General features: G+C 46.2%; 1 protein-coding gene across 3 annotated transcripts in view; it reads left to right on the top strand.

The window, feature by feature from the left end:
• Positions 1–21,147, top strand: part of LOC145414266 (uncharacterized) — a 147,585-nt gene that overhangs the window by 24,010 nt on the left and 102,428 nt on the right. The window contains exon 1 of one of the 3 annotated variants that reach the window (XM_080283868.1): positions 20,290–20,324. The exons of the other annotated variants lie outside the window; for them this stretch is intronic. The gene's annotated coding sequence lies outside the window, so the exon portion shown is untranslated. Of the gene's footprint in view, positions 1–20,289; positions 20,325–21,147 lie in introns of those variants that run through there. 3 annotated transcript variants of the gene reach the window in all.

Here is a 21,147-nt window from a genome sequence, read left to right as displayed (position 1 = left end):
TTTCCTCATCTGCGCCACCAAAGACTGAAAGAGAGTGAGAAAGAGAGAGGGACAAAAAAGAGAGGAAAAAAAGAAAGAGAGAGAGAGAGAGAGAGAGGCGATAAAGAGGAGCTGGGAGAGAAAATCGATAAAGGTGGGACACAAAGGAAGAGTACTCGCGTGGGGGAGAGATTGGCGATGGGAATGGGTCAGCGATAGGGAGATACTAATGCCGGAATGCGAGAAATAGGGAGAGATAGATGCCAGAGTACGAGAAATGGTGAGACGGGAGAGATGAAAGTGAAAATGGTCAAGGAAGCAAGGCGGTTTAGGAGGAACTGATGTGGAAATTAAGAGAGGAGTGAGAGATAGGAGAGATGGTTACAGGAGAGTGAGAGATAGGAGAGAGATGATTATAGAGAGTGAGAGATAGGAGAGATGGTTACAGGAGAGTGAGAGATAGGAGAGAGATGATTATGGAGAGTGAGAGATATGAGAGATGGTGGTGGGTATGAGAGAAGTGAGAGAACGATGGTGAGAAACAGAAGAGAGCTGGGGAGAAATGCATGTGGAAATAGGAGAAGTAGAATGAGTAAATGAGAGATTAGAGAGAGAGAGAGAGAGAGAGAGAGAGAGAAATAGACTTGGATGGCAAATACTTATAAATTATCAAGAAATTATTGAAAGGAGATACTTAACATTATATGGATACAGAAATGAAACAAAGATAACTTAAAATTATTTGGAAGTAGAAATTAATAACTGATGGCTGGAAATTATCTAGAAAAAAAAAAATCAGTGGGGGATACCTGGAGATTTCTGGCGAGGAGGGCGATAAGAAACGAAAGAGAAATAGGGACCTCTTCAGTACGATGACGTCTTTTTATATATATTTCATTTTCAGTGACTACAAAGACCATATTATCAGAACTGAGTCGCGAGGGTATGGACAAGCCCTGAATTTTCGACGGTGCCTTCTGAAACGTGATTATAATAAACAAACTTGACCTCTATGTATCGTTGCTGACTACACTGTAATGTCGGATGAAAGCTGGTCACATCTATCAGTTACAGGTGTTCCCTAATAATAATGATAATAATAATAATAATAATAATAATAATAATAATAATAATGATGATACTAGTAGTAATAATAATAAATACGGGTTTGTTTACATCTCCCCACACTGAGTTTTCGTAATTATTCTGTAAGTCCACTCATTTAGCCTGTTCTCATTTTTTCTTTCTATTTTGTAACTTGTTGTTCCCAGACGATTTTATTCAGCTCTGTAAGGATATACAATAGTGAAGGAATTTATTAACCCTATATATCTCCCCCCCCCCCAGTCAGAAGGCCTCCTTTAAGCTACATACAATCGTCTTGAGATAGTAAGAGAAATAAACTAAAACTATGTGCCACCCTTGCCACAGTGGAGATTTTTTTTTAAGTTCTTGCTAACGTCAGGCTATTTCACTCTCGGGAAAGACGTCGTTGTTCTGAAATGGTTAGTGTGAGCAGAGAGAGAGAGAGAGAGAGGGGGGGGGAATAGGAGAGACGAGATATTAAGAAAAATGATAATTGCCAGAAGTAATAGGGAAGAAAAGAAAGCGGTGATGGTATACGGATAAAATAGTGTGACTTGAAACATGTAGGAAGTAGGGAAGCGGAAATAGACAGGGAAGGTGCACATACCAGACAAGGATAGAAATAAATACTGTTAACTAGTGTTAGGCGAGGCAGGATGGGGGTAAGGTAGAGGGAGGGTGAGACAGAGTGAGGAGTGCGGCAGGACGAGAGTGTGAGGCAGCGTGAGTCTGAGGCAGGGTGAGGCAGGGGGATTGAGGCAGGATGAGGCAGGCGCATGAACTCTGAGGGATGAATAGAAGAGAAGCGTAAAAGAGGAGCAGGAGGGGGGGAGGGAGGAAAGGCCGAGAGTGAGAGAAAGAGAGAGTGGTCGGCTTGGGGGGAGGAGGAGGAGGAGGAGGAAGAAGAAGAAAAAGAAGGAAAAGAAGAAAGAAGAGGTGAGAGGGAGCTGTAGAAAAAGAGGAGATGGATGTGAGAGACGATGACAAAGGAAAAGGAGTTCTGGATGCGAAGAATAAGGAGATTGAGGACAGAGAAGGGGAAAGAGAAAAGGGAGAGTAAGATGAATAAGAGAAGGAGGAAAATGCAGGGACGAAGAATAAGAAGGAGGAGAAAGGGAGGTTGAGGAAGAGGGGAAAAAGGTATGACAGGAGAACAGGGGAGGGAGAGGGAAAAGGTGGAAGAGTAGGAGGAGGGAAGAATATGAGATGAAGAAGAATAAGGATAAGGAGGAAGAGAGAAAGGGGAGGGGGGATGAAGAAGTTGGAGAAGTAGAAGAGGAGGAGGAGGAAAGGAGAGGAGACATGACAGAGAATAAGGAGGAGGAAGAGAGAGAAGGGAAGGTAGGAGGAGGAGGAAGAGGAGGCGGGATATAGAAAGCTTGGGGAGGCAAAAGAAGGAATTTGAGCGAGAAGGTAGGTAGGCAGGCAGGTAAAAATAACAGTAGGCAGGTAGGGGGTACGCCGGTAGGTAGGTATAGGTAAATAGGGAGGGATAATGTTGGGTAGGGAAGCTAGGAATGTTGATAGGTATGTACGTAGGTAGGTTGGTAGGTAAGTAGGTAGGTGGGTAGAAAGGTAGGTCGGAAGGTAGGTATAAGTAAACAGGAAAGAAAAATTTTAGGTATGGAAGGTAGGCAGGTAGGACAGACGGTAGGTAGGGACATAGGATAGAAGGCAGGACAGAAGGTAAGTAGGTAGATTGGTAGGTAAGTTTGCAAAAGGTAAGTACATAGGTACGGTAGATAATCTGCAGGAGATAGGTTGGCAGGTAAGTTAACGGGAAGGAAAGGTAGGTAGGCATGACAGAAACTACATAGGCGTTTATGGTAACAGAAGGTAGGCAGCTACGTAAGTAGGTAGATAGGTAGGTAGGTAAGTGAGGAAGAAGGGAGGAGAATAGGCAAGGAGAAAGGGAGGAAGGTGACATGCGGGAGGCAGAGGGAGGGAGAGAAAAGAGAAACGACAGAGGAAAGGTGGCTGGCTATCACGAGAGAGAGAGAGAGAGAGAGAATAAATGTGAACGTGGGAGGTAAGGAACAAGAAGAAAATGGAGCGAAAAGAGAGGGAGAAAGGAGGGAGGGGAGGAAATCTGCGAAGAAGATAGAGGAGAAAAGAGGGCACGGATGGAAAATGGAGGGAGAAGAAAGCATGGAGGTAGGAGAGAGAATGGAGGAAAAGGAGAGGGAGGGGAGGGGCTCAGGGGAGAAGAGAGCCTAAGAAGTAGTGACAGAAAAGGTGGTGTCTGGTTAGAGAGAGAGAAAGAGAGAGAGAGAGAGAGAGAGAGAGTAAAAGGAAGCCGGGAGGGAGACAGAAGACAGAGGGAGGAATGACAAGAGGATGGTGGCGAGCTAACAAGAGAGAGAGAGAGAGAGAGAGAGAGAGAGAGAGAGAGAGAGAGAGCAGGGGGGAAGGGAGTAAAAGGAGAGGAAGACACACACACACACAGAAAGAGAAGCATGGAGAGGACAGGCGAGTTGGAAAGGGGAAGAGGGGGAGGAAGGGAAACACAGACGGCCACAAGAGGAGAAAGGGAGAGAGGGAGGGATGTACGAGGAGAAAATTAGGGAGAGGGAGAAGGACACAAGAGGGGGGAGGGAGGAGGAAAGATGGCCAAGCAGAGATGAGGGAGGGAGGGAAGGACACAAGAGAAAGAAGGAGAGAAGCAAGCAGAGATGAGGGAGAGAGGTAGGTGCACAAGAGGAGGGAGTGAAGGAGTGCCGGGAAGGGAGGGGGAAGGAGGGAGGGACATAAGAGAAGGAAGGAGGGGAGGGAGGGAGGGACACAAGAGAAGGAAGGTGGCAGGGGGTAAGGGAGAGGGAGGGGGCCAAGCAGAGATCGAAGACGCTGGTGGCCGCAGTAGAAATGGCTTTTTATGTGCGTGTGCGTCTGGGTCGGCCAGCTGGAGCACCACCACCACCCAGCACCGCCGCCTGGAATAGATGCCAGCCGAGGAGGGGGGGGGGAGGCAGGGAAGGGGAGGGGAGGTACAGGGGGAGGTAGGCAGGCAGGCAGGGTGAGAGAAGTGAGGCAGGGAAGGCGGGAGTGATGTGGGTAGAAAATGTGTGTGTGTGTGTGTGTGTGTAAGCAGGGGGGTGGGAGAGAGAGCAAAGGGAGGGGGGAGGATGTTAGGAGTGTTAAGGAAGGAAAATAGAAGGTACCGGTAAGGGTTGGAAATAGAATGCAAGTGACGGTAAAGAAACAGGGGGTTGGGGGTAGGCAGAGGAGGGAGAGAGAGAGAGAGAGAGTGAGAGAGGGGGGGGAGGAAGGAACAAGGAGGTGGGGAAGATGGGGGCGATGTGCATAAAATAGACAACATGCAGAGGGTTGATAAATGAAGTTACAAAGGAAAACAAAGAACAACAGACCTCTAAGTTCTTTCGAGGCTTATAATTATAGGCTGTCATATAACTAAGGTAACTATTGCTTGATTTAAACACAAAGATAGAAATGCAGAAGGAAGGGCAGTACGGTGGAAAGGAGGGTAAACAGGATATAAAGGGGGCGGGATAGGGACAGCTAAGGTGGGGATAGGACATGGAGGAGTGAGTAGGGAAAATGGGAGTAGCGTTAATAAGTGGATGTGTGTGTGTGTGTGTGTGTGTGTGTGTGTGTGTGTGTGTGTGTGTGTGTGTGTGTGTGTGTGAGAGAGAGAGAGAGAGAAGGGGGGAGAAGGCTGGAAATGATGTGGGTAGAGAAAGTGAGAGAGAAGGATGAATAGAGCTGCATGGCAAGGGGTGCTGGTTAGTGGAGAGAGGGAGACTAAGAGGGGTATAGATAGATAAGGTAGAGAGAGAGAGAGAGAAGGGGGGAGGAGGTGTTAATGACTGGAAGGGGGAGAAATTAAATGAGAATAGGATAGAAGGGAAGAAAGAATGGGTTTTGATATAGGGGTGAAGAGGTACAAGTTAATGGGAGAGAGAGAGAAGGAGAGAGAGAGAGAGAGAGAGAGAGAGAGAGAGAGAGAGATGGGAGTTAATGTGGAAGGGAGGGAGAATGAGTTACGTGGGACAGAGCAAGGGAGTGTGTGTGATGGAGAGATAGAGGGAGTTAGGTGGAAGGGAGGTGGGCAGGCAACGCAGGAGGGGAGAGGGAGAAAACTGGAACGGACGTGAAGCTGAGAGGGGAGAATGGAGGGGAGAGGGGAGAGAAGGGCATGTGTGTGTGTGTGTGTGTGTGTGTGTGTGTGTGTGTGTGTGTGTGTGTGTGTGTGTGTGTGTGTGAGGGGAGCGGACCTAAGCCTGCGAGGGGAGAGAGAGAGAGAGAGGGACGTCAGTGAGGTGAGGGGAGGGAGGGAGGGAAGGCTGGAAAGAGGGGAGTCAGCGAGGGGAAGGATGGACAGTGACCGGAGGGAGAAAAGGAGGGAGGGATGATGGAGGTAGAAGGGAGGAAGGGAGGGAGCCTTGGTTACCGTGGTGTGAGTGGGAGGAGAGAGAGAGAGAGAGAGAGACGGTGGAGACAAGAAAGAAAGAGGAAACCAGGAAAGGAGGACGCGTTGCCCATGGTGTGAGTGGGAGGGGGTGACGAGAAAGAGAGAGAGAGAGAGAGAGGAGAGAGAGAGGAAGGGGGGTATAAAATGATAGCAGGGGAGGTTGGGTTCGAGCCTACGCAATCAGAGGATGAAAAAAAGTCCATTTCCAGCATCTAAATCAAAACACAGAACAAAAACGAAGTAGAGCAATTCCCATCCCTCGCTTTCGGAAAAAGACAACAGGAAAACAAGCAAGAAAAACGCTGGGTAGGACAATAAACTAGCGCGGAAGATTTTGTTGTTATTAAATTAAGTAAATGGATGGGATACAGATTAGATTAGGTTAGGTTTAGGCAGGTTAGGTTACAGTAGGATAGGTGAGGTTGGGTTAGATTTGAATATGTTAAGGTTGGTTAGAAGATAGTGTTGGGTAGGGTAGGATAGATCTGTGTTGGAATAGATTTATTAGGATAAGTAAGTCTAGAGGAGGGTAATAAAAAAATCAGATATTTACTGGTGAAAGAAGTCAATAAGCTACTTTCTTTTTTCTTTCGCTTCTTTTTTATTTAGCTAATGTTCGTTAATACATCGTAGAATTAACTCTCCCCGTCGAAATGAATGGGTTATGCGTTTCTTTGTATATTGTTTTAATTTTCCTGTAGGGATTGGTCTGCGAAGGCCTTTTTTCAAGTTATTCTGTTATTCGGACTTTTGAGACTGTTTCATTCGTTGTTTCGAAGCGTCAGATCTCTTTCCTTTTTTCACTTTTTCTTGGTTTGTGTGTGTGTGTGTGTGTGTGTGTATGTGTGTGTGTGTGTGTGTGTGTGTGTGTGTGTGTGTGTGTGTGTGAGAGAGAGAGAGAGAGAGAGAGAGAGAGAGATTCAAGGATAGGAGGGAGAGAAATAGAGCAGACCTTACTTGCTTGAGTGCATATGAAAGTGAGGGGGAAGGAGAAAGTGAAAGAAACGTAGGGAAAAAAACAAAGAGAAACGGAGAAGGAGGGGGGGGGGAAGAGGAGGAGAGGAAAGAGAATGCCTTACTTATGTCTGGGTATCTGTGAAAGTAAGTGTGAAATTTAGTGAAAATGTGTGAAAAAATGGAGAGAGAGAGAGAGAGAGAGAGAGAGAGAGAGAGAGAGAGAAAGAAAGCATCTTGCCATCCCTGGTGTGAGAGAAACCTTCAGAGCCAAACTCAGGGGACGTCGTAACTCGAAAGAGAGAGAGAGAGAGAGAGAGAGAGAGAGAGAGAGAGAGAGAGAGAGAGAGAGAGAGAGAGAGAGAGAGAGAATGCAATAGATCAGATTAGTTTATATTTTTAGATTGCCTTTGAAGCTTCGAAATATTTTAAACATGTCATCACGTGGTATACATTTCCTGACTCTACTGTTAATAGATACGGTACACAGATACACAGAACACAGGTACAGCTACACAAATACACAGCTACACAAAACAGAGAACAAATACACAACACAAAGCAAGGACACACACACACACACACACACACACACACACACACACACACACACACACACACACACACACACACACACACACACACACACACACACACACACACACACACACACACACACACACACACACACACAGAAGGGGGGAGGAGAGGTGAACAGATGAAGAAGAAAGAAGGGTGAAAAGAAGGAGTAAGACAAGAAAGAAAGGAAGCGTAAGAATAAAGGAACAAAGGAGAACGGCAACAAAACTGATAAACACGAGGGGAAGAAGACGGAGCAAGAGAGAAACACTGATAAAGTAGGGAAGAAGAGAGAAAGGAAGAAGGAAGAAGGGGAAATTGAATAATGGAAGGGGAAGAGAAGGCTGTGAAATGAAATTGGGTGGATGATGATACAAAGAAGAAGAAAAATGAAGGAAAAGAAGAGAAGAATGAGGAAGAGGAGGAGGAGGAGGAGGAGGAAGCGAGGAAGGAGAAGAGAAAGAAAGGGAAGGAGAATGAAGAGGGGACGTGGAAAAAAGAATGAAAAGGGAGAAAGAAGAAGAAATTGTGAGAGGAGAGAGGCTGAAACTGGAGGAAGGGTAAAGTTGTGTGTGTGTGTGTGTGTGTGTGTGTGTGTGTGTGTGTGTGTGTGTGTGTGTGTGTGTGTATGTGTACGGAAGTTTGAGAAGTCTTCGATATACGAGTATACCTGTTACTTCTTACACAAACGCACACACACACATACTGTATACGCACAAACACACACTTATGCTTTCATTCAGATACACACGATAATACATCCCTCTACACACTCTCTCTCTCTCTCTCTCTCTCTCTCTCTCTCTCTCTCTCTCTTTATCTATCTATCTTATCCCCTTCCCTCATTTTCACACATATTACTTACTTTCATACATACGTAGATTTTTACGCTTACACCAATTCGCACTTACTCGATACACACACACACACACACACACACACACACACACACACAATTAATAATACAAAGATAACTTGAAGCAGAGAGAGAGAGAGAGAGAGAGACAGACAGACAGACAGACAGACAGACACAGACAGACAGACAGACGGACAGACTGTGTGTGTGTGTCAGAGAAAGAGAGACAGAGACAGAGAGACAGGCAGACAGAGAGAGACAGACAGAGAGAGAGACAGAGACAGAGAGACTTGTGATGAACGGCATGAGACAGTGAAATGAGAGGCAGGTTGAGAAAGAAAGCGAGGAGGGAGTGAGTGAGCTAGGTCATTTTAGGATCAAAGTAGAGGCGAGGTCACGCGAGTATGAGCAGGAGACTGGGTGGTATGGAGAGAGGTCACGCAGGGGTCACCTTACCACACAACCATACCACATCCACACTACCATCGCACACCGCTGCCACACCACACCATCACTACCAGAACATTACTTTTACCACAGACCACCACTACCATACTCGAGCACACACACACACACACACACACACACACACACACACACACACACACACACACACACACACACACACACACACACACACACACACACACACACACACACACACACACACACACACACACACACACACACACACACACACACACACACACACCACCTCCATTTAATTCCCATATGTATTTTTCAACGAAGTAAATCAGATGAAGAAAAAAAATCCCAAATCAAAGAATCATATTACAAAAGTGAACATCGCACAGAAAATGAAGAATGAGCTCAGTCTGAACCCTTCTGTGCTGTTTTGCTACTTGTTGATGATGATGATGACGGTGATTATGATTAAGGGCTGAAGGTTTTGATAGAGCTAGGGTGAGGGGTGTGGGTGGTGGGGGGGATGAGACGAACTGACCTTGGCCCATCCCCCTTCCCGTAGAGATGGGGGGAAGGGAAGATGAGGGGGGAGAAGAAAATTGACCTCTGTTAACACCCCTCCTTGTACTATAGTTTTCTTTCCCTCCTCCTTCCCTTTCCCCCTCCTGTCTCCCCCCTCCTCCTTCCCTTTCCCCCTCCTGTCTCCCCCCTCCTCCTTCCCTTTCCCCCTCCTGTCTCCCCCCTCCTCCTTCCCTTTCCCCCTCCTGTCTCCCCCCTCCTTTCTCTTTTATCTCCTAAATGATGGAGAGGAGGGAAAAGGAGACGAGCAGGAGGGGGAAGGTTTAAGGTCGAGGAAGCGAGGAGGGAAAGAGGAAATGATGGAGCCAGAAAGGAATTAGGAGGATTAGTTAACCCTTCTTAGAGGACGGGAGGACAGTCGTTAAGCTGAGTAAAATCGTCTGACCCCATCGGAAATAAACCAGTCCAGATTTGCCTCGTGGTGCTTGTCTCGTGCCTTCATTCCTCCTGTCTTTTTTTTTTTTTTTCCCGTCTTGAAACCTCCAGACAATTTTTCAGCTAAGGAAAGACGTCTCGTACTGAAGGGGTTGATGAAGGCCATGTACAACCTCCATAGTTTTAAAGTCTCTCCTGAACTGAATAAAATCGTCGGACGATATAAAAAATTAAAGATAAGGAGCGTCACCAGCCTGAAGGGGTTAAATTGTACTTATATCGTATCTACATTTTAAGCGGGCGGGATATGTACTAATATGTTCCACTTATTGCTATATGTGTCTACTTATATCTTGCTTTTTTTTTTTTTCATATATGCTCTTCCACTTATATGTCTGCCTTGTTCATAAAGCCTTTCGCGTCGGATTACTTTTTTCTTAACTGTAATCCGATGGCGTGTTCTGCTGGATTATTCTTACTGCCTAATTTTTTTTTTTGTTCAGTTCAAGTTAAAAAAATCCCGTAGGCTGGGGGATTTATGACGGCTTTATGTATCATGTTTGAAAGGTTAATGGAGACTTTCAAATTAATGAATCCTCCAAAGCATAACAAAATCGTTCAAGTGTAGCAAAAAAAAAAAAAAAAAAAAACGCCACTGGACTGAAGAGGCTGACACACTACTAGCTCACCTCCCCTTCCGGATAAGAATAAAAAATTGAAGAAAAGAGAGGAAATGGGAGAATACGAACTATGAGAGAGAGAGAGGGGGAGCCAGAGGAAGTGTGAAAGAGGACATGAGTGAGGAATTTGATGAATACTAAGTGAGAGAGAGAGAAAAAGAGAGAGGGAGAGAGAGAGAGAGAGAGAGAGAGGGAGAACATGAAGTGATAGAGATAGGGACTTATGGTCATATGGTTGAATGTTAGACCACTGACCAACTAACTGCGATTCCAGACTGAGACAGGGAACAGTATAAGGATTTAAATTTCATTAATACACTCGTAAAAATTTTCACAAAATCCACCGACATCATCATCATCATCATCATCATTATTATCAAAATGATTATCATCCTCATCCTCATTATCATCATCATGAACAACAACATTTAATAAAAAAAAAATACCATCACACGAATCCAAATTAGACAGACCTATAGCATGTATTCGGTATGAATGGTGGGTACTGGTGCCTGGGTGGTATGTGAAGGTGCGTGGTGCCATCTGATGCGAGTAGAAGGAATGTCGGGCCTCAGGGAATGGACTGTCTGCTCTACGGCCATTCTGATATAAGTTAAAAAATGCAAGAAAGTGAATGGAATGCTGAGAAGTGAGGGAGAGTGAGAGTTTGGGTGAGAGGGAGGACTGAGTGTAAGAGAAAGAATGCGACATTGAGTACGAGAGAGAGAGAGAGAGAGAGAGAGAGAGAGAGAGAGAGAGAGAGAGAGACAATGTGAATGAGTGAGTGATGACCAGTGAGCATGAGGTGAGAATGGAGCAGAGAGAGAGAGACAGACAGACAGACAGACAGACAGACAGAAACAGACAGACAAACAAACAAACAAACAGAGAGAGAGAGAGAGAGAGAGAGGCGAATAGACTGAGACAGAAAGTGAGAGTGAACATTGAGGAACAGAGGATGAGTGAATGAGAGCCAGGGTGTGAGTGAGAGCGTGAGCGAGCGAGGAAGCGTGAGGCAGGAGCAAGGGAGGGAGGCATGGAGTGTGCAGACCAGAAATTGGATGAGGGTGGCAGGCTTGGGGAGATGGAGAGGAGGGGTAAGGGGGTGAAGAGGGATTGTTAGGGGGTGAGGGAGGGAATGATGAGAGGGTGGAAGGGTGAATAGAGGTGGGTGCGGGAATGAAGAGAGGGTGGAAGGGTGAAAAGAGGTAGATGTAGGTGTGGGAGAGTGAAAATGATGAAAGTGACCTAGAGTAAGAATGAGGAGGGGTTGACAGAGGGAGGGTGAGTGGGGTACTGACGAGGGGAACTGGGGGACTGAAGGCGCAAAAGAGTGGGGGTTTGGAAGACTGATGAGGTAGAGACGGAGAGGGATTGCTGGGGGTGGTGGGATAATGTGGGAAGGAGGGGTAAGGGTGAGTGGAGGGATGGAAGAGGAAAGCAGAGGATAAATAAGGGGAAGGAAGACTGAGAAGGAAAGGGTGAGAATAAGTGAGGGATTAATAGGTGGGTGATGCCTACCACCACCAGACGATTTTATTAAGTTAGGAGCGACTTCTGGTAATTAACGGGTCAGCAGCAAACTTCATTAACCCCTTTTGCATCAAGAAATCTCCCACAAGCTTTAAAAAAAACAAAAAGTCTGGGGGCAGCAAGAACGAGCTGAGAGTAGTGGTTGACTGGGTGAGGGGAAGCTCTTTGGATGAAGGGGAATACGTGGCGAGAGTTGTGTGTGAGGGTCTGGGTGGGTGAGGGGAAAAGGAGAGAATAGTATTAATTGAGTGCCGAAGGTGAGAGTGGATGAATGAATGTGAGTGACCGAGAAAAGGAGGTGATGAGGGGTAGTTTGGCGGGTGAGGGGAGGGTTGGGTGACCTGAAGGAGGATAGGGGAGAGGGGGGGGAGGTGAATCAGGGAAGGACAGGTGGATGATGGAAGTAAGGTAGTGATGGATGGTGGAGAAGGAGGTGGGCGAATGTTAGGTGACTGAGAAATGTGTATGGGAGAATTATGGGGACTGGAAGCGTGGGAGCGGGTGAGTAAAGATGAAGCTGAGTGAAGATGGTATTGGGTGGGTGAGTGTGGGGGTGAGTGCGAAAAGTTGAATGAGAGAGGGAGTGTGTGGGGGTAAGTAGGTGAGGAAATATCTGAGAGCGAGTAGAGGGGGTGGTGCATGAGATGAGAGTGAGTGAGAGATACAGTGTGAGAGGTAGTGAAAATGAAGAGTGCAAGCACGAGAGAGAGAAAGAGAGAGAGAGAAAGAGAGGACACGGGAATTGGATGAGAGGGTGAGGGAGGTTAAATGACGTAAGGAGGAAAGGAGTGGGTGTTAGGGGAGGAGGAGAAGGAGAGGGGTAAGAGGAGAGGATAGGGATGTAAGCGAGAGGAAGAAAACTCTGTGGGGAGGAGAGAGATGATGTGAGTGGGATGGGGAAGGGATGAGGAAAGACAGGATGGGAGTAAGGAAAGGGGAAATGGAATTGGAGAAAAAAGAGAGAGGAGGTAGATGGAAAGGGGTGAGTGAGGAGAAAGGGAGACTGCATAGGGAGGTGAAGGAGGGCGCAAGAAAGTAGGGAGTGGGATTGGGAGGGAAGAAGAGGCGAGAGAGGGAAAAGGATGAGTTGGAAGGAGGAGAGTGTGGGGAAAAAGGGAAAGTCTGTGGGAAAGAGAGGGAGAGTGCGTGTGAAGGGAGAGGAGTGGGGGTGAAGAGGGGGAAGGGAGATAAGAATATGAGAGAGGAGTGAATGGGGAGGAGAGAGGAAGATGTGTGGGAAAGAGGATGAGGATATGAGAGGAAAGGGAGTGTGATTACAATGGGAGATGAGTAAGGAGAAAAATAAATCGAGAGGGGAAGACACTAGCCAAGGAGTGGGTTGGTGTGAGTGGGAGGGGAGTGGGATGGGGAGGTGGGGTTGGTAAACTAGAGGATTGGGAATGGAGACTGAGAAAAAGAGCAGTAAAAGAATAAGCTGAGAAAGGGAAATATGCTTGATTGAAAAGAGGCAGGAGAGAGAGAGAGAGAGAGAGAGAGAGAGAGAGAGAGAGAGAGAGAGAGGGTAAAAGTGAGTTTAGCGAACGGATGAAACCAGGTGAAAATAAAAGGAAGAAGATGAAGATGAGAAAGACGAAGGATAGAAGGGGAAGAATGGGGAATAAGAAGGGGAGATGAAGAAGAGAGGGGAGCGAAAGCAGAAAAGAGGAAGAGGGGAAAGAAAAGAAAATTGATGGAAGGGAGGGAGACAACGCAAGAAGTGATAGAGAGAGGGAGTGGGTGATAGTTAAGAAGAGGAAAGGAAATGGGGAAGAAAGAAAAGATCGGGGAGGAAAGGAAGAGATAAAAAGCAAGGAGTGAGAGAGAGAAGAGGGACGAGAGGAAAGGAAATGGGGAAGAAAGAAAAGATCGGGGAGGAAAGGAAGAGATAAAAAGCAAGGAGTGAGAGAGAGAAGAGGGACGAGAGGAAAAGAGCGAAGGAAAGGAGAAAAAAGAGAGATGGTGGCAAAAAGAAAAGGGAAGGGCGACTGTTTGAGGGGAGGAGAAGGAAGAGGGGGAAGGGAGGAGAGTGGGTAGAGGTTAGGGAGAACGAGAGGAGACAGTGTGAAGGAAGGGACAAGAGAGAGAGAGAAGAGATGGTGAAGGAAGGGAAGAGAGGGGAGGGGAGGGAAGGCGAGAGGACAGGTCGAAAGAGAGGAGAGGGTGAAGAAAGGAAGGGGAGAGGGAGTGAATGACAGAAGGAGAGGGGAGAGAGTGAAGGAGCGAGAGGGGACAGTGGAAGGAGGGCAGAGGTAAGGAAGGGGGAGGAGAGGGGACAGCGCGAAGGAGTGGAAGAGGAGGGGGAGGGAGTGATGAAGGGGGGAGGGGGGAGGGGGTGAAGGAGGGGGGAGGGGGTGAAGGAGGGGGGTAGGGGAGCCACAACGCTGGAGTCTGTCGTGTTCGGACGCTCTCTGATGACGAATGCCTTTTGTCTAGCGCAGTGTGGGGGGGAGGGGGGACAGCCACACGTAGGAGGGGGAGCGGGTGTGGGGGGACTGGGGGGTTGAGAGGAGAGGAGGGGGCGTGGGAGGCGGGGAGGGAGAGGGAACGAGAGAGAGAAAAGGAGGGTAAGGTAGGGACGGACAGAGGAGAAGGGAGGGAAGGCACAGAGGAGGCAGGGATAGAGAGGGAGAAAGGGACAGAGAGGGGAGAAAAGGGAGGGAAGGACAGTTAAAGAAAGTAGAGAGGGAGGGATAACGTAGAGAGAGAGGGTAAGAAAGAGGCAGACCGAAAAAGAAAGAGGTTGAGAAGAAGAGAGATAAGATAGAAAAGGAGCGAAGAAAGAGATGGAGGGAAAGAAAGGACCGAAAGGGAGATAAGGATAAATAAAGAAAGGGAAAGGCGGAGGGAGAGGAAAGGAGCAAGCAAAAAGGTTGAAGTGGGAGAGGGAGAAAACGAAAAGAAGAGAAACAGAGAAAAGACGAGCGAGAAAGGGAGAAAACTGCAGAAAGAGGAGAAAAGAAGTGGGAGAGAAGGCGGATTTAAGGAAAAAATAAGACGGAGGAAGGGAAGGAAAAGCAAAGAGAGAGAGAGAGAGAGAGTAGGAGAGAGAAGGAGGAGGAGGGAGAAGAACAGTGAGAGGAAGGGAGAAGTGAGAGCGAGAATGAGACGGGGGATAGGAGAGGGGGGGGGGATAAGAGAGAGAAAAGAAGAGGGAGGGAGAAATGAGAGAGGAGACTGCGGAGGGGAAGAGGGAGGGAGGGAGGGAGCAGGTAGGAAGGAAGAGAGGAGGGGAGGGGGAGGGAGAAGGGAGGGAGCATCAAGTGGAGAGAGATGGTAGCTGCGTCGTGATCAAGTGATGCTGGGTGGAGGAGGAGGTGGTGAAGGAGGAAGAAGTGGAGGAAAAGACGGATGAGGAGGAAGCATATGGAGGAAGAGGAGACGGAGGAGGAAGAAAAAGAATATATGGAGGAGGAGAGGAAGAAGTAGAGTATTATGAACAGAGAAAGAACGAAGGAGAAAAGGAAGAAAAAGTTAAGACACAGAACAAAGGGAAGAATGAGAGGTAAAAGTGACTGCAAATAAGAAGAGAAATGTGATGAAGAAAAAGTGGAGGAGGAGAAGGTGAAGGAGGAGGAGGAGGAGGAGGAGGAAACAACCTTAGATGAAGAGGAAAATAAAAACCATAAGGGAGACGAGATGATGGTGATGATGATGATGATTATGATGATGATTATGATGCGAAGAACTTGGTGATGAGAAAAAAGACGAATGAGAATAGAAGGGTGAAGAAAAGGAGGACAGTCATATAATGAGAGAGAGAGAGAGAGAGAGAGAGAGAGAGAGAGAGAGAGAGAAGGGGGGGGAAGGAAGTGGTGGAAGAAGAGAGATGAAGTGGAGCAGGAAGAATATGAGGTCAAGAAAACAAGAGTATGAGAGGGAGAGAAAGAAAGAGATGACGAAAGGTAGTGATGGTGGCAGATAGTCGTGGTGATAATGATGGTGATTGCGTTGGTAATGGTGGTGATAATGGTGGCTGTGGTAGTGACTGTGATGATAATGGCGATTGTGGTAGTATTGGTGGTAATAATGGTGATGTTAGTAGTAAAGATAGTGATGGCTGTGACTACTGTTGATGATAGTGGTGGTTGGTAGTGACGGTGATGATAATGGCGACTGTGGTAGTATTGGTGGTGGTAATGGTGATGGTGGTAGTAACGATAATGATGATTGTGGTAGGTGGTAGCGAAGTTAAAGGTGATTGTGGTAGTTTTGGCAATGATGGTGACTTTCCTACTAATGATAATAATAATGATGATGATTGTGTTGGTAATAATGATGACTGAAGTAGTAATAGTGATGATAATGGTGACTTCTGTGGCTTCAAAATGGCAATAGGTGTCTGTGATGACTTGTTAGTTGTGGTGATGGTGGTGATTTTCGAGTTAAGGTGCTTCTGGTAGTTGTGATGATTGGTCTTAATGATGCTTGTGGTAGTTGTGGCAGCAGTAGTGAGCGTTGTACCAAAGATGTGAGTGAGAAAGAAAATGGTGGAAGTGAGTGAATCGGGTGAGAGAGAGAGAGAGAGAGAGAGAGAGAGAGAGAGAGAGAGAGAGAGAGAGAGAGAGAGAGAGAGAGAGAGAGAGGAAAAGAAGAGGCGGTACCGAAAGAGAAGAAAATAAAGCCAAACAAACTAACAAGGGAGAGGGACAGAATAAGAGAAAGAAAAAGAAATATCCAGAGAGAGAGAGAGAGAGAGAGAGAGAGAGAGGGAAAGAAATATCCAGAGAGAGGGAGAGAGAGAGAGAGGGGCAGGGGTGAGGAGGTAGGTGAAGAGTGAGAGTGAGGGAGAGTTTCTGGTAGTGAGGCTAGAGGAGTGACTGCCCCTGGTGATAGGTGGCCCGCTTGGTCAATACTCGCTCTGCTCTGATGGTGAGGGCTCAGAGGACTGTGTGGTGAGCAGGGGTGATGGTGAGGAAGATGGTGAGGGGTAAGGGGGGTGCGGCCGCGAAGAATGGTGAGGGATGATGGTGAGAGGGAGGGTCAGGGGTGATGGAGAGAAGGATGGTGATGGTGAGAAGGCTGTGATTTTGAGAGGGGATCGGCAAAGGCTGTGGTTAATGGTGATGGTGACAAGGGTGAGTGATGATGAGAGGGATGTTCTGATGAAACGGGTGCTGGTTGTGATGATAAGAAGGCTGTGGTGGTGACGCGGGTGAGAGAGCTGTGGTTATGGTGATTAAGGAGGTTGGGAGAGGTGATAGTGATAGTGGTTGGAGGTGAGGTGGGTGTGCGGTGACGAAAGTAGTGGCGGTGGTGTAGAGGTGAGGATGATTAATGGTGACAAATGATGAGTGGGATGGTGGTGGTAATGGTGATGGTGAGAAGGATGGTGAGTGGTGGTACTTGGGAAGAATGACGATGGCGAGAAGGTGGGGGGAAAATGGTAAAAGACAAATTAAAATGATGAAGGGATAACATCGTATTGAAAGTAATTGGGAATATGATGCTTCCAGTAATTTTTTCTAACTGTTCATCATCATCATCATCATCATCATCATCATCATCCATTATTTTCTATTGTAAAAAGAATGAAGACGTGAAGTTCAAGAGAATATGGAAAAGTGAAATTAGAGAAACTGTCTGAAATGTTGTAAAAGTAGAAACGCAAATAAAAAAGAAAAAAGAAGGGGGGGGATTACATACACGGGCAAAATAAATTCAAAAAATAATGTGGAGAGGAAGGCTACAGATGAATGTAAACAAAAATCAGAAAAAAAGAAAATTACCAGAGGAAGAAAAAGACAAAAATATACATAGATAGATAAATAAAAACAACAGAATAACAGAGAAGGGGCTAAAGATGAGAATGGTGCGGTAAAAGTGCTATATTGACAGAAGCACGTTCGTTGAAAATCATCACGTTAAAAGATGGGCAGAGAAGAGTCGAATGAAAATAGAAAAATATAATTGAGTCAAAATAATCAAGGCGTGAAAAAAAGGGGCAAAGGATCATAAAACTTACACAGAAAGGTCAAAATCAAAACAGAAATTAGGAAAAGTGATAACAAAGCATAATAAATTGAAGAAGAAAAAAACAAGAGCGAGGAGATATGGTGGTGGTGGTGGTGGCGGCGATGGTGGTGCCGGTGGTGGTAGTGATGGTGGTGGTGGTACTGGTAGTGCTGGTAGCAGAGATGGTGGTGGTGGTACTGGTAGTGCTGGTAGCAGAGATGGTCGGGGGGAGAGGTTGATAGTATTGATGGTTGCTTTGGTAGGGGCTATGGTAGTGGTGTTGGTAGTGGTGGGCAGGGACGTCGTGATAGTGGTAGTAGTGGGTAGGAGGAGGATAGTGGTGGTGGTGATGGGCAGGGGGGTGGTAATGGTGGTGGTGGTGGTGGTGGCAGGTGACCAGATATACATAAAGGTGGGTGTGATTGGGTTATGGCGGGTCACGAGGGGTCAGAGAGAGAGAGAGAGAGAGAATATCACAATGAGAGAGGAAAAGTAAGAGAAAGCGAGTCTATAATGAAGATATAAGGTAAAAGAGGAAGAAAAAGGAGGAATAATAATTTAAAAAAACAAAACAAAAGTGGATGTCGAGGAAAAAATAACAGAGGAAGGAATATCATAAAGGAAGGAGAGAAAGAGAGTGAAGAGAGAACCAGAAAAAAGGAAGAGAAAAAGAATGTAAAATGAGAACCAAGGGTGTAGGGGGAAATTATTGCAATGAGAGAGAGAGAGAGAGAGAGAGAGGGAGAGAGAGAGAGAGAGAGAGAGAGAGAGAGAGAGAGAGAGAGAAATAAGAGAGGGAGGGTGTGGGAGGGGAGAATATCACAATGGGTGACATCTGCCTAGTAGCCAAACCTCGTACCTCTCCCCCTTTCTCTCCATACCTCCCTCTTTCCTCCCTTTCTCTCCATGCCTCCCTCTGTACTCTCTTTCTCTTCATGCCTCCCTCTTTTCTCCCTTTCTCTCCGTGCCTCCCCCTTTCCTTCCTTTCTTTATCCATACCTCACTCCTCCCCTTCTCTTCATGCCTCCCTCTTGACTCTGTTTTTTCTCTGTGCCTCCCTCTTTATACTCTTTCTCTCTCTGCCTCCCTCTTTCCTCCCTTTCTACATGCCTCCCGGTTTACTCCCTTTCTATCCAATCTTCGTTTTTCCTCCCTTTCTCTTTTTTTCCACATCTCTTTCTTCTCCCTCCTCTTCATTCCTCCACATTTCTCCTTCCTTTCCCTCTTCCTTTCTATTTCCGTTCATTCTCCGCCATTCTCTCTCCCTGCCTTCTTCCTTCGTTCCTGCTTTCCTTTTTTCCAATTCTTTTTCTCTTTCCCGTATCCCTCCCTTTCTCTTCCTATCATTTCTCTTCTTCTTTCTTACCCTCCCTTTTACCATCATATTTTTCCCTCTTTTCCACCCTCTTTACTCCATTTCACTTTCTCTTTTCTTTGATTTTCTTTTTCCTTCCCGCGTTCTTTCTTTCCATTTCTCCTTCCATCTTCCCTCGACCCCCTTCCACTTTTCTCCCTCCTCCCCTCTCCCTCACCCTTCCTTCGGTCCATCCTTCCTTCGTACATTTCTTCTTCCTTCCGCCTCTTTTTTTCTACCAGTGTTCATTCATTCATTCATTTTTTTCAACCTTTACTCTTTCCCTTTTTCCTTATATGCTTTCCTTCTTTTCCTCCCATCCTTTCTCTCTTCTTTCTCCTTTCTTTCTCCGTCCCATCCTCCACCCATTCCTCTCTCCAACTTTCCCAGCTCTCTCTCTCTCTCTCTCTCTCTCTCTCTCTCTCTCTCTCTCTCTCTCTCTCTCTCTCTCTCTCTCTCTCTCTCTCTTCTGTATCCTCCTATCTTTCTGTCCCTCTCTGCCTTCCAGCCCTATCATTCTCCCCTCCTGCCTTCCCTATTTCCCTATCTTTCTCCCCTCCCCCTCCCACACACCTGTCACCCACATGCCACTCATTCCCCCACTCACTCCCACACCCTCCCCAAAATATACCCCCTCCCCCACCCCCATTCCTCTCTCTCTCTCTCTCTCTCTCTCTCTCTCTCTCTCTCTCTCTCTCTCTCTCTCTCTCCCTTTTCCCTTCCCTCTTCCCTTTCTCCTCCTCCTCCCTCCCTCCCCTCCTCCCTTCCTCCCTTCCTCATTCTCCCCCCCTCCCCTCTCCCCCGCTCCCTTTCCCCTCCCCCTCCCCCATCACTCGCACTCCATACTGTTAAAAATAGATCAGTCTCCCTCTTCCAGTTAGACTAAAATTAACTTGGAGCCTCGCCTTGTTAAAATGCGCTAAATTTGACGCTTTTCAATAGGCTGCTTTTATCCTGACTCGCTTTGAGGACGTGGTTGGCACTGTATTCTAGCGATGTTGGATTTCCTTGCTCATCACCATCATCATCATCAACTTTATCATCATCATCATTACCCATACCTCTATCCCAATATTTTGTTCACCACAGAAAACCCCCTTGTAATGACAACGTTAATAAAGGCCATTATATAAACCCCTCTTCATGTACAGAAGTCCCTCCTGAACTGAATAAAATCGTCTGTGAGGAGCAAGAAAAAGACGTCATCACTCTCAAGGGACTGAAGTGCTCATAATTTAACGTATTTATATTTGACTATTTTTTTACATATTGACTAGTTATTTATTTACGTATTTATATATGTATGTATGTATGTATGAATGTATGTATAGTGTGCAATCGTCCAGACAGTGATAAGCAGCTTTTTTCTTTTCTTTTCTTTTTTTTTTTTTACCCATATCAGCTAGTAACCCTTGAAGTGATATTTTAAGGATAACTAACAGCGTCTTTTATCTTTTTCTTTTCAGGTAAAGGTGATTTTTTTGACTAGCTGTGGCCTCTGTACGGCAGGGCTTGGTGGGCGTCCTGTGTGATCGTCTGGGGGTAACTATTGCCTTTTTGTTTTCACCTGAGGGAACTGGGCCATTTTCACAACCTTGAGAACTGTGTCGTGGATGCATGAGAGTCGTAAAGCCTTAGATGATTATAAGAAAGAAATGAGTCTCCTTGGTTACTAATCAAATCGATCCTCCAGCGTGACTGTATGTGGCTGTTTCCTGAGCTGAAAATGCTAAAAATCACTGTTAGGTTAAACGCACTGTAGATGGAAATAAGCAATCTTAACTAGCCGGGGACGCCTTTCGTAAACGAGGTATAAATTGTCTGACGTGTGTGTGTGTGTGTGTGTGTGTGTGTGTGTGTGTGTGAGAGAGAGAGAGAGAGAGAGGAAGTGGTGAAAGAAGAAAGATGTAGTGAAGCAGGAAGAATATCAGGTCAAGAAAAAAACAGTACGAGAGAGAGAGAGAGTCATCGCAGCCACTTCATTGCAATGTCGTATTTTCCAACTTTATTTTGGCTGCATACAGACGATTTCATTCAGTTTAGGACAGACCTCAGGTAGTAAAGAGAATATGAAGGCCATATCTAACTTCTCCAATTTTGAAAAGTCTCTCCTTTGTTGGATAAAATCGTCTAGTGGAAGTAAGAATTATTTAATTTAAAAAAAAAAGTCACTGGGTTGAACAGGGCAGTGTCAAAAGTTGTGTAACATGAATAGTGGTGATGGAAATATAGAGTCAAAACTGTGTTGTAGGATCAGTGTTGGTGGAAATTACGTCCTTCCATTTCCACTGACTCACGGAACACAACTTTTGACTGCACTAACATCTGACACACCTGTTGTCCCAAACTGAACCTCCATGTGACC

This window comes from Coenobita brevimanus, chromosome 98 (genome assembly GCF_032717465.1).
Source record: "Coenobita brevimanus isolate Jiangsu-jjx chromosome 98, ASM3271746v2, whole genome shotgun sequence".
Lineage (NCBI taxonomy): Eukaryota > Metazoa > Arthropoda > Malacostraca > Decapoda > Coenobitidae > Coenobita > Coenobita brevimanus.
Note: the sequence above shows the minus strand (reverse complement) of the source record. Positions and strands in the feature narration are given on the sequence as shown.